Raw genomic sequence first — 10155 nt, 5'->3', positions numbered from 1 at the left:
ATTTTTCTTTCTCTTTCTGGCTTATCTCACTAAGCATGATCTTTTCCAGCTCCATCCAAGTCCAAGACATTTTTATAATGACAGCCTAAACATGGAGGGTCAAGGAGCCAGAAATGAAACAGGGGACACTCACGTAGCAGCAGAAATGCATTTGTAAATTAGTGGACTTGTGAGAAGTCAGGGAATGAAGAAGTAAAGGGATTAAGTTAAGCATTAAAAATAAATGTTTGAGGACCTGTGAGACACAAATTGGACTACACAATAGTCAATAACATATATGTGGCATATTGTGGGTTATTACGCCTGATACTGCCCTCTTCATTCAGCTGATAGAGACAGTGGAGGAATGAGGATTTTGTGTTCTTAAATGGCATCAGGACTCAAGAATCAAAGAATATGTATATTCAATTCTAAACACTGCTGTCCTCTTTTCAGAGGTTCATGAAAGAGATATACACACATTCACATAGTAGAAAAGGAAAATTAAATAAATATTTATCACTTTCTGTGCTTAAACTACAAGCCCCAGAAAAGCTATTCTGACGTTTCAACTGGACCACATGGAATGTGGGCCACACAGATCATGTGGTGGTGTAGCACACAAACCGTTTCATAGGTTATGTAGACTACATGTCTTCAGTCCAAAAGCAGGTTGTAAGTAAACTTTGCTAATGTGTTCCCTGCTCCAGATTTTGGATCTTATATTCCAATACAATAATAAAGAAAAAAGAAAGCTAAGTTAGTTGGCTGAATATGCCCCACGCCACTAGATCCCAAGACTGCTTTTCACTGCTGTCATCTGGATGATAACTAGCACGATGAGAGTGGAAGAGGCGCTCATGTTCCTTGAAGGTGGCCCTTCGCCTTCCCACATCAGCACTGCATCAAGACCAGCAAGGCAGTCACACCCTAGCATTGACCTGTTAACACACAATGAACATGCCCACTGGTAATACATATGGCATAATCATGTCCCAGAATCCAATGAATCCAAAACAGCACTCCTCCTCTCTGGATGTAGATTGAGGGAGGAGGACAAACAGGATATTCCTCCTTCGGTATCATAAGCAACTAAAGGAATCATAACATTTGGACAACTTTGTAGACTTATTTATGAAACTGGGAACAATTAAATCTCTCAATAAAGAACTTGTGTTTATCTCAACTTGGTTTCTTTGACCTTTAAGAACATTTGTATATGTCTAATTTTGTTTTTATTGACGTGACATTGGTTCATAACATATACAACTGGAAAAGGAGTTTCTTTAACAAATGCTTAACAAACATACAAAAGAATGAAGTTAGATCCCTAACTCCATGTACAAAAATAAATTCTAAATGGATTAAAGACCTAGATATAAGACTCCACCAATAAACTATAAGAAGAAAACATTGGTGATATGTTTTGTGACATCCATGATAAAGATATTTTTGAATAGTCAACATCTATGACAAGGGAAATTAAAGCAAAAAGAGATCATTTGGATTGCCTTAAACTAAGAAGCTTTTATACAGCAAAAGAAAATGTAAGTAGATTAAAAAGATAGCCTACTGACTGAGAGAAAACATTCACATATTATACAACCATCAAGGGATTAATAGCCAAGATATATAAAAAATTTCAATTTAACAATTAAAAAGGCAAACAACCCAATTAGTAAATAGAGAGTAGGTCTGTACAGTTCAAAACCACGATGATATATCACCTCACACCAGTGAGAAAGACACATTATTAAAAAGATCCCAACAATAAGTTTTAGAGGAGACAGAGAAATTCTTGGTAAAGTGTAAATTGATACAGCCATTTTGGAAAATGATCTGAACCTGCCTTAAGAAACTGAATATATGTTCCTCCCTGGTGGCACAACTGGTTAAAGCTCAGCACTGCAAAGCTAGCAGCAGCTCTTCAGCTTGAGTTCAATTCGCAGGAGGTGACCACATGGCGCGGCAGACCTCTCCTGACCCGCCCACTGCTCCCCTCAGCAGTGTACTTCGTCAATGTGCTTGTTCTGCTCCCCACTCTGTCTCTAGTGAATCCTCTCACCACCCCCGCACCTCTGGCCTGTATCCTGGTTCTGTGGTTCTGTGTGCATAAATGAGTAAATCTTTAAAAAAAAAAAAAAAAAAAAAAAAAACAGAACTAGCAGACACTAATAAAAATGAAGTGAGTTTTCTGAGGGAGGAAGGTAGAAGGGTTATAAGGCATGGTGGAGGGAAAAGCAACATGTATAGATTTGAGCTGTAGTTTTACAAATGAACAGCTGTGTATACAACATTATATTGCCCACCAAAATTCTAGTTTTCCCTCTGTTATTTTAATCTTGCTGCTTTTATTTCCTACATCCAAATTCATTTTCTTTGAATCTTAATTTTGTTTTCTAATGTATTATCCTGTATTCCCACTCTGCCTTCCTTTGCTCTGGTTCATTTCTAAATTCGCGATATGTATCTTTTGGATCTTCGCTCTAATAGTTGATAAAAGTGAGAAAAAGAAAATGCCACAATCAAAACCTCATTCTAAGTTCACACAAATCTAATTTTATTCTAAATAGTCAAGTCACCTTGAATCAAAACTCTCTAATCAAAGAACTAAGTGGCGTTTCCTACGTGGCCCACAAAGACTTTCTGAATACCAAAAGTGGTTTAAGTCTTGCTATTGTTCTACCGGCCATTACATCATTCTGTCAATCTGGGAACACAGTTTTAAAAAAAAGGAAATGAAAATAGTTTATTTTCAACCACATATAAATGCTCTTTGTTGACACTGCCTCTGGAAATTCACCTTTCCGTGTGTATATATGACCAATGGCATCCCTAATGTGCTTGCAACAAGCTTGGTCCAGAGAAATTCTATAACTGGTAGCAGTATTTTCTTATGTGCTTGCCGCATAAAAGCTTTTTGCAAAAGCCAGCGCTATTAACAATTTTATCAGTTTGTTCATGTATTTGCATTTTGTGGATATTTGCATCTCATATTTAATTTGGTGCCTCATAACTGTTAAAACTCAACAGTAACTTTTCCTTACTAACATTCTGAGTGATTTCCTTTCAAGGAATAATTAGGTCTGAGGTCTAACTATTAAACAAATAAATAAGTGGAAGTACAACTTCTCTATACAGCAGACATTTTAGTTCAACAGATACATAGAGGCATATGTATCAAAATAAAACCATCCTATTACAAAATTTAAAAATAAATGTTAGATTACTTGAGAACCTAATAATTTTTAAATGAAATCTGTAATAGCTCTGTAGGTAGCTTTAGAGGAACTTTTAACACAGGAAGCTTTGGCTACATTGGGCTTACACATTAGTTCTCTGGGTCTGATGAGTTTATTCTCTCACTGAGAAGTTTTTCTCTAGGTCACCCAGGCTGAGTTGTAAAAATCACAAATAAGAGTTCAAAACATTTTGCTATTGTTAATAACACTTCCCCAAAAGTCAGAATCTCCTCTCCACATCTGAACAAACTGGTTCAAAGAACAAGGGTGCCTGAATTGCCAATCTGGGATTTTAGGAATTAATGCTTAAATTATTTCACAGAAAACAACATAAGACTATAATTCATAAAACTGTGCAACAAGTTAACCTATCAAAAACCCATTTGGTTTCCAATCAAACTAGCTCTGTCTGCCGTGTCATTCCACCCCTATATGCTCGTTCTGCAAGTCTCTGCTAAATGATTTGTTCCAGTGATCAGCCAGATTCCCTCTTCTCCAGGCTTGTTTCCTTTACCCTGCCCCACCCCCTCCTGGATAAGGACTTGGCACTCCTTACAACAGCAGCAGGAGCAAAATTAGAAGGAGGAAGACACCAGCAAATCCTCACGGTTAGATATTTGCACCTCACAGGCCGATTTGTCTGTCTGTCCTGATTTGTGAACCACTGACATTAGGATGGGGGCTAATCAGTTTAGCCAGGACCAAAGTTGAGAAAACAAAACCCAAAAAAGCATCTTGAATTGACCTCAAAAGCAAAATGATAGCTGGTATCCATTTGGTTGTTCACTTGCTCTTTCAACGAATGTTTGTGAGCACCTACTTTGTGCTTCTAGACCTGGCAGTCCAAATTGAAGCATCAGAAATGTACTAGTGGGCAGATAAACATAATGGGCATCCCATTTACTCCATGACACGTGGACTCCTACTAAGAAAATACCCTCAAGTTTTCACGTTTCTATTGACAGCCATTTTCTCTAGAACATTTTACCTGCACAGCAGAAACAGTTGAGCCATATAGGTGGTAAGTGAAGTGAGGTAGGGAATAGGGGGAGAGAGGAGCTGGGAGAGGAAAATGAATTCATGAAATTCCAGATGTACCTAGAGAGGGAGAGAGAGAAATCCACTCAGTTTCCTCCTCTCCCACTTTCCTCCCAGGCTCCCCCTTAAAGACAGCCTTATAAAAAGAGTAAGAACAGTAAAGGAATTCTGTCCCCTGCATACCATTGATAAAGCAGCCAGACCCTTATTCATGATTAATATGTCATATCAAACTTATCAGAAGGACATGATTCCTTATTCTTCATCCACAAATTATCTCTGAAACACGGAGTGGAGGGCACTTACACTCATTGGGCAAACCCATTCTCAGCAAAACATTTAATCATTTCTTCAAGTAAGACTGTGTGGCTTAAACCTTCAAATCAGTGTGAAGTTCTCTTTTGCTCAGAGAGACTGGCAGCAAAGGGCAGGTAAACAGCATGAGAGGGAAAGTTCTTAGAGGGCAAGATGAAAAAAACACAGGGCTGCTTCTCTTTCCAGAGCAAACGAGCACCCTCAAAAAATGATGTGTTATCAGAGTTTGAATCTGTCTGCCATGGCACAAATATGTTCCCCTGGTATGTCTGGGAGAGTCTGGTCAGGAGTGGCATGTGATAATATTGACAGATTGATTGACGGGTCAACAAGCCATAAAAGAAAACAAATATAAAAAAATATTCAGTGTCAACAGGAAACCAACAAAGTCATATTTAAATGAGATATTATTTACCTATTACATTAACACAGTTGCAAAAGATACAGTACACATGCCGTCAAGGGTGGAGTTAGATGACCTTTGCTTCGCAACATTCATACAGGTGCAAAAGGATATAACCAGTCCGGACAGACATTCAAATCAAACCTTTAAAATGATGATGTCCTTTGTTCCACTGCTAGGAATATATCATAAAGAAATAGACTTGAATGTAGGCAAACATGGCCAGACTATAAAGAGTCAACATACTGGGAACAGACTCCATTTCCAGCAACTGAGCAAGGAGGCAGCTCTTAACATACACTTCACCTGTACTGTCAATAAGAACTTTGTCGGGGCTTTGCAAATAGCTCAGATTTCTTCCTTCAGAAGCCACACAAAGTAGCTAATATGCCCATTTTCTAAATGGTGAAACTGAGGCCATTTACCCATTCACAGAACAGGAAATGGGAAGCATTGGGAGTAGAAATGGGGGCTGTTCAATTCCACAGCACTTACTCACCCAGCATCTCTATAATATCAAATATGCGTTCAAATTAAATTCCAATGTTAGAGTGAAAATTTTATGTTGAGTGAAGACAGAAGAGAAAATTGTACATATTTAACCTCAATTTTGTGATACACGCACACACACTGGGGAAAAAAGATTCATGGAATGGATCAAATATTAACAGTGTTTATATTTCTGAGGGGATGTTCTATGGGGAGCTGTTATATTTCAGTTTATAATTTAAGCTTATAACCTATTTTCTAATATAATTAATAAATCCCCTTTATAGAGAGAAAAACAGAAGTGTTGTTAAGAAACAAATTGGGAAAGGCATCCATGTCCCACAGATCAAGCTGGTCTTTGCAGAGTGCTGACCCTTTGCTTGCTCTGGATTCTGGGATGGGGGAACCACCACATGGGCTTTGCTGGGATCCCAGAGATTGTATGCTTCATTGTTTGCGTTCACCTATAAATTCACCTACGAGCTCAGTATACTAAGGATGGACTGGGGAGGATGTTTAATATAATCCTGCTTTCCTGCATGGGGTAGGAGGGACTGGGTATTTCATCTCCACTTCTTTGAATTTTTTTAAATTTATGCATACAAGTAGGCCAGAGATGCAGGCATGTGAGAGAGGATCCACCAGAGACAGAGTGGGGAGCAGAACAGGCGGATCTGCTGAAAGACACTGCTGAGGGGAGCAGCGGGCGTGACAGAAGGGATCTGCTGTGCCAGGTGTGTCAGCTCCCTGGCTGGGGATCAAATTTGCGCTGCAGTGGCTGCTAATAGTCTGATTGCGCTGACTTCAACGTCTGCACTACCAGGGAGGCCCCCTAATCTCCATTCCTTTCAACTAGCAGGTGTCACATGACTTCTGGTGCTTGTAAAGATTCTCAACAGTCACCAGTCGCCATGTGCTAGAAATCCACAGATACCTTCCCAATGGGGTCAAATTAGGCAGATAATAATTCTCCATCTGCATTCCTACAGACACCTCACCTGGGATACACCTGGAAATACAGGGCCTCTGGCCTGTATTTCAGCCTGCATACAACCTGAGCTACAGAAATGTGAACACATCACAGAAGGCAAGTACACACACATGCATTTTTATGGTTGCTGTTTCCTAGCTTGGATGAGACTTGACTGGAGCATGCCTGCAAAGGATAATTGTTAGGTAGAGTTTTGTGGTCGTGTTGTTATCAAACTGTTGTGGAGGCTTCTCCTCTTGAGTCATAAAAGTGAGGTATTCATTAAGCTGTGGCAGAGAAAACATTCCCAACTTAGTAGGAGTCTGAGCAACATAAACTATGAGGATTAAATTGATTCTTCTTTACCATCTCTTTTTTCTGTGATTCAATCACACAGTCATATTGAGCTCTGTGCTCAAAATAGTCATTCTTATTTACACACAGTTTATATATAGACAGTGGAGCCATCAATTAAAGGTCCGTGACTGTGGCCTTATCAACTCACTACACTTCCAGCTGCCCATTGGCTATAAATTATCTCAGTTCCCATCCTGCTCCTAGTCCATGAATTGGAGTTACTTTTAACCTATATTGCTGCTTCTGCTCAGCTCTATTGAACTTATTTTGATGCAAATGTAATTAACTACTTTTTCTACATATTCATGAGATATTCAAGTTGGGCCTAAACCTGCTTTATGAAATTTTATGAAGAGACAGAAGATGTAGAAAAACAGAATCAACTTGCATTACTATACCAACATCCACACAAGACAATAAAAATAAAGGCAGCAGCTATTAACTCTCCGTGGTTTGCATTAAAATGGGATAGGGTAGCGTATTATCTAGGGAAGGAAATATACCAGTTGGGATCTTCATGGACAATTCGCGTTGGACAAAATGTTTTTAAGCACCTATGATCCGTACCCAATTTCTAGGACAAGAAATGAAACTCCTTCTGGTGAGAGAAATCATTCATTGCTAATTATCCCCTTTATACACTTCTGGAGTGCTAACAACACACTTCTCACTCAGAAATCCATTCTCAGGTTTTCCAGCTCCAGCTGACAAGGAGTCCTTAAATTTGATGGAATTACCCCCTTCCTTATCAAAGTCTATTCTTCCTTTCAGCAGGCAACAAGACTTTTAGGATTCCTCTCCACCACTCCCAGGTCCATTTATATCCAGCTAGTCATCAACTTTGAAAGCACAGCCAGATGGACAGATGGGGAGTGAGGAAAAACTTCCTCCCAAGGGTGCAGACAACTGCCCGTGTTCTGATTAATTAATTCTGGACACTTGAAGAACCACTCATGTAGAAAAGTAACTTCTAAGAAAACCTGGGACGATGTCTTGGTGACGCAGCCAAAACACTCTTTGGGAAGAAGGCAGAGAAGGCAGCACCCAAGTCACAGCATTGAGAGTTTCTACTGCTGATTTCTACCAGTCAGGGTAGGAATCTCTAATTTTCTTACTACTCCACTATGCCTCGTCTTTGTAGGCCTGTGGGTGGACGCGCTTGGGGGTGTGGTGGGAAGGACATGTCCTAAAGATACAGACTCATTGGGCCTTACCATGGGTTTCCCCACACAGTTTCTTAAATTATAGTTTCAAAAGACTGAAATAGGAATATTAGTAATAGGTTCCGAAGACAACATTCTAATAGACACCTTTAGATTCACTAATGAATGTCACAGCTAAGAGCTTGGTTTCCATAAGGCACCTGACAGAGCAGGGCCTACCTACCATTAGAGGAAGTACTGACTGTCAGTAAAGTACCATCTAGCTTCCTGAGAGTCCACAGATTCACACAACAATTTTGTTGTTAAAGCTCTGCACTCCAAATACAAGCCCCACTTCAGTAAACATACCATCATGCTAGCAGAGAAACAAAAATAAATGCAGAGCAGAAGGGAAGAGTCTACATTATTTATTGCTGTCTAACACATTGCCCGTAAATTTTTAATTAACATTTTTTCTTTCTTACCCATTTTCAAAGGGTCAGAAATCTGGAAGCAGCTTGGCTAGGTTATACTGGGTTAAGGTCTCTTACACAGCTGCAGTCAGGAAGTTAGCAACCAGAGCTGTGCTCATCCGAGGGCTCAAGTGAGGCTGGAGAATCCACGCCGGTTGCTGGCAGGAAGTTCGACCACTCGTAGGGCTCCTTGAGTATCTTTACCACATGGCAGCTCCCTTCTGCCAGAGAAAGTGTTTCAACAGAAGCAAGATGGAAGCACCAATGTTACTTCTGTCTTACCCTCAGAAATCACACTCCGTCATCTCACACTAGCCTATAGTTTCTCAGGTCAACCATATTCATTTGAGGAAAGACTATCCAAGGAGATGAATACCAGGGAGCTGAGCCTTGGCGTCCCTTGGTGATAGGTAAAGCAGCTGCCACTAAAGGTATTGCAGAGCTCTCCCGCTGGTGCAGTAGGTTAGAATGCAGCACTGCAAGCTAGCTACAGCAGCTTCTGTGTGAGTTCAAGCCCTGGCCCCAAAGATGATCCACATGGCACAGCAGACCTCTCCTGATCACCCTCTGCTCCCCTCAGCAGTGTACTTCATGAGTAGGCCTGTTCTGCTCCCCACCCTGTCTCTGGTGAATCCTCTCACTGTCCCTGCACCTCTGGCCTGTACCCCAGTTCTGTATGCATAAATAATTTTTTTTTAAAAATTATGAGAACTTTTTTGGACCTACTTGTTACATATCACCTCGAACAAGGATTTGTTGGGTTAATTGGTAAGTTTTCCCTTTCTCCTCTCAGTTTAAAGAAGGCAGGTCTCAATTTCATTTCTGGGAACAAAGGAGCAGAAAATATGATAGTAACTGATCCCTTGGATTCCAAATTTCATGGTCCCCACACAGTTTCTAGTTTCATTCTCCACAACTGGAAGCTTTCTCCATAACTGGTGTTACCTATTTTCTCCACATGCTACATTTGTCTTCAAGGCCTCTCCATGGAGCTTCAGCCTCTCATAGCCTCGTGGTTGCAGGGCTGTCATCTGTCTGCCCAGTGGCTCACTTGCTTATAAGGTCTGGGCTTGCAAAACAGCATGACCTCACTTCTGTTATATTCTACTGGTCAAAGCAATTATGGAACATATCGTGCCCAGACTCCAGGAAAGGAGTCATGGGCCCCCTCTCTCTATGGAATGAGTGTCAGAATATTCTGGCCATCTTTCAGTCCACCCCAACTGGGGACCTTCAAAGGATCACCTGCCCATCAGAGCCAATGGGACTATTGGGTTATTAGAAGCTTGCAAATTTCTCCTTGAGCCAGAGTCTTCCACATGTGCGGGTGGTAGACAGAGGGGAAAGCGATGTGTACAACTTCATTCATTCACCCAACAAATATTTAATCAGCACCTTCCATGTGCTACCCACTGTTTCCAGGTACTTAGAACATAGCCAAACAAATCAGCAAACACTCCTGCCTATAGAACATAGATGAAAGAAGTAGGATAAAATAACAACTTTTATTCTCAGATGCTTACTGCCCACGTCCCCTGATCTATCAGTGGTTTGTCTCTTTTTGCCTGTTGCCCACTGTCTGGCTATACTATAATAATACCATGTTTAGGACAGTTCAGGGGTAGTAGAAGTAAAAGGAAAATGGTATAAATCTTTGTGGGGACATATGCCTTTAGTTCTCTTGGAAGAATTTGTAGAATAGCAATTGCTGAGTCACTTCCTTTTTTTTAAAGATTTATTTATTTAT

Source organism: Condylura cristata, unplaced genomic scaffold (assembly GCF_000260355.1).
Source record: "Condylura cristata isolate star-nosed mole 26May11 unplaced genomic scaffold, ConCri1.0 scaffold00027, whole genome shotgun sequence".
In the NCBI taxonomy this organism is placed as follows: Eukaryota; Metazoa; Chordata; class Mammalia; order Eulipotyphla; family Talpidae; genus Condylura; species Condylura cristata.
This window is presented reverse-complemented; position numbering follows the sequence as displayed.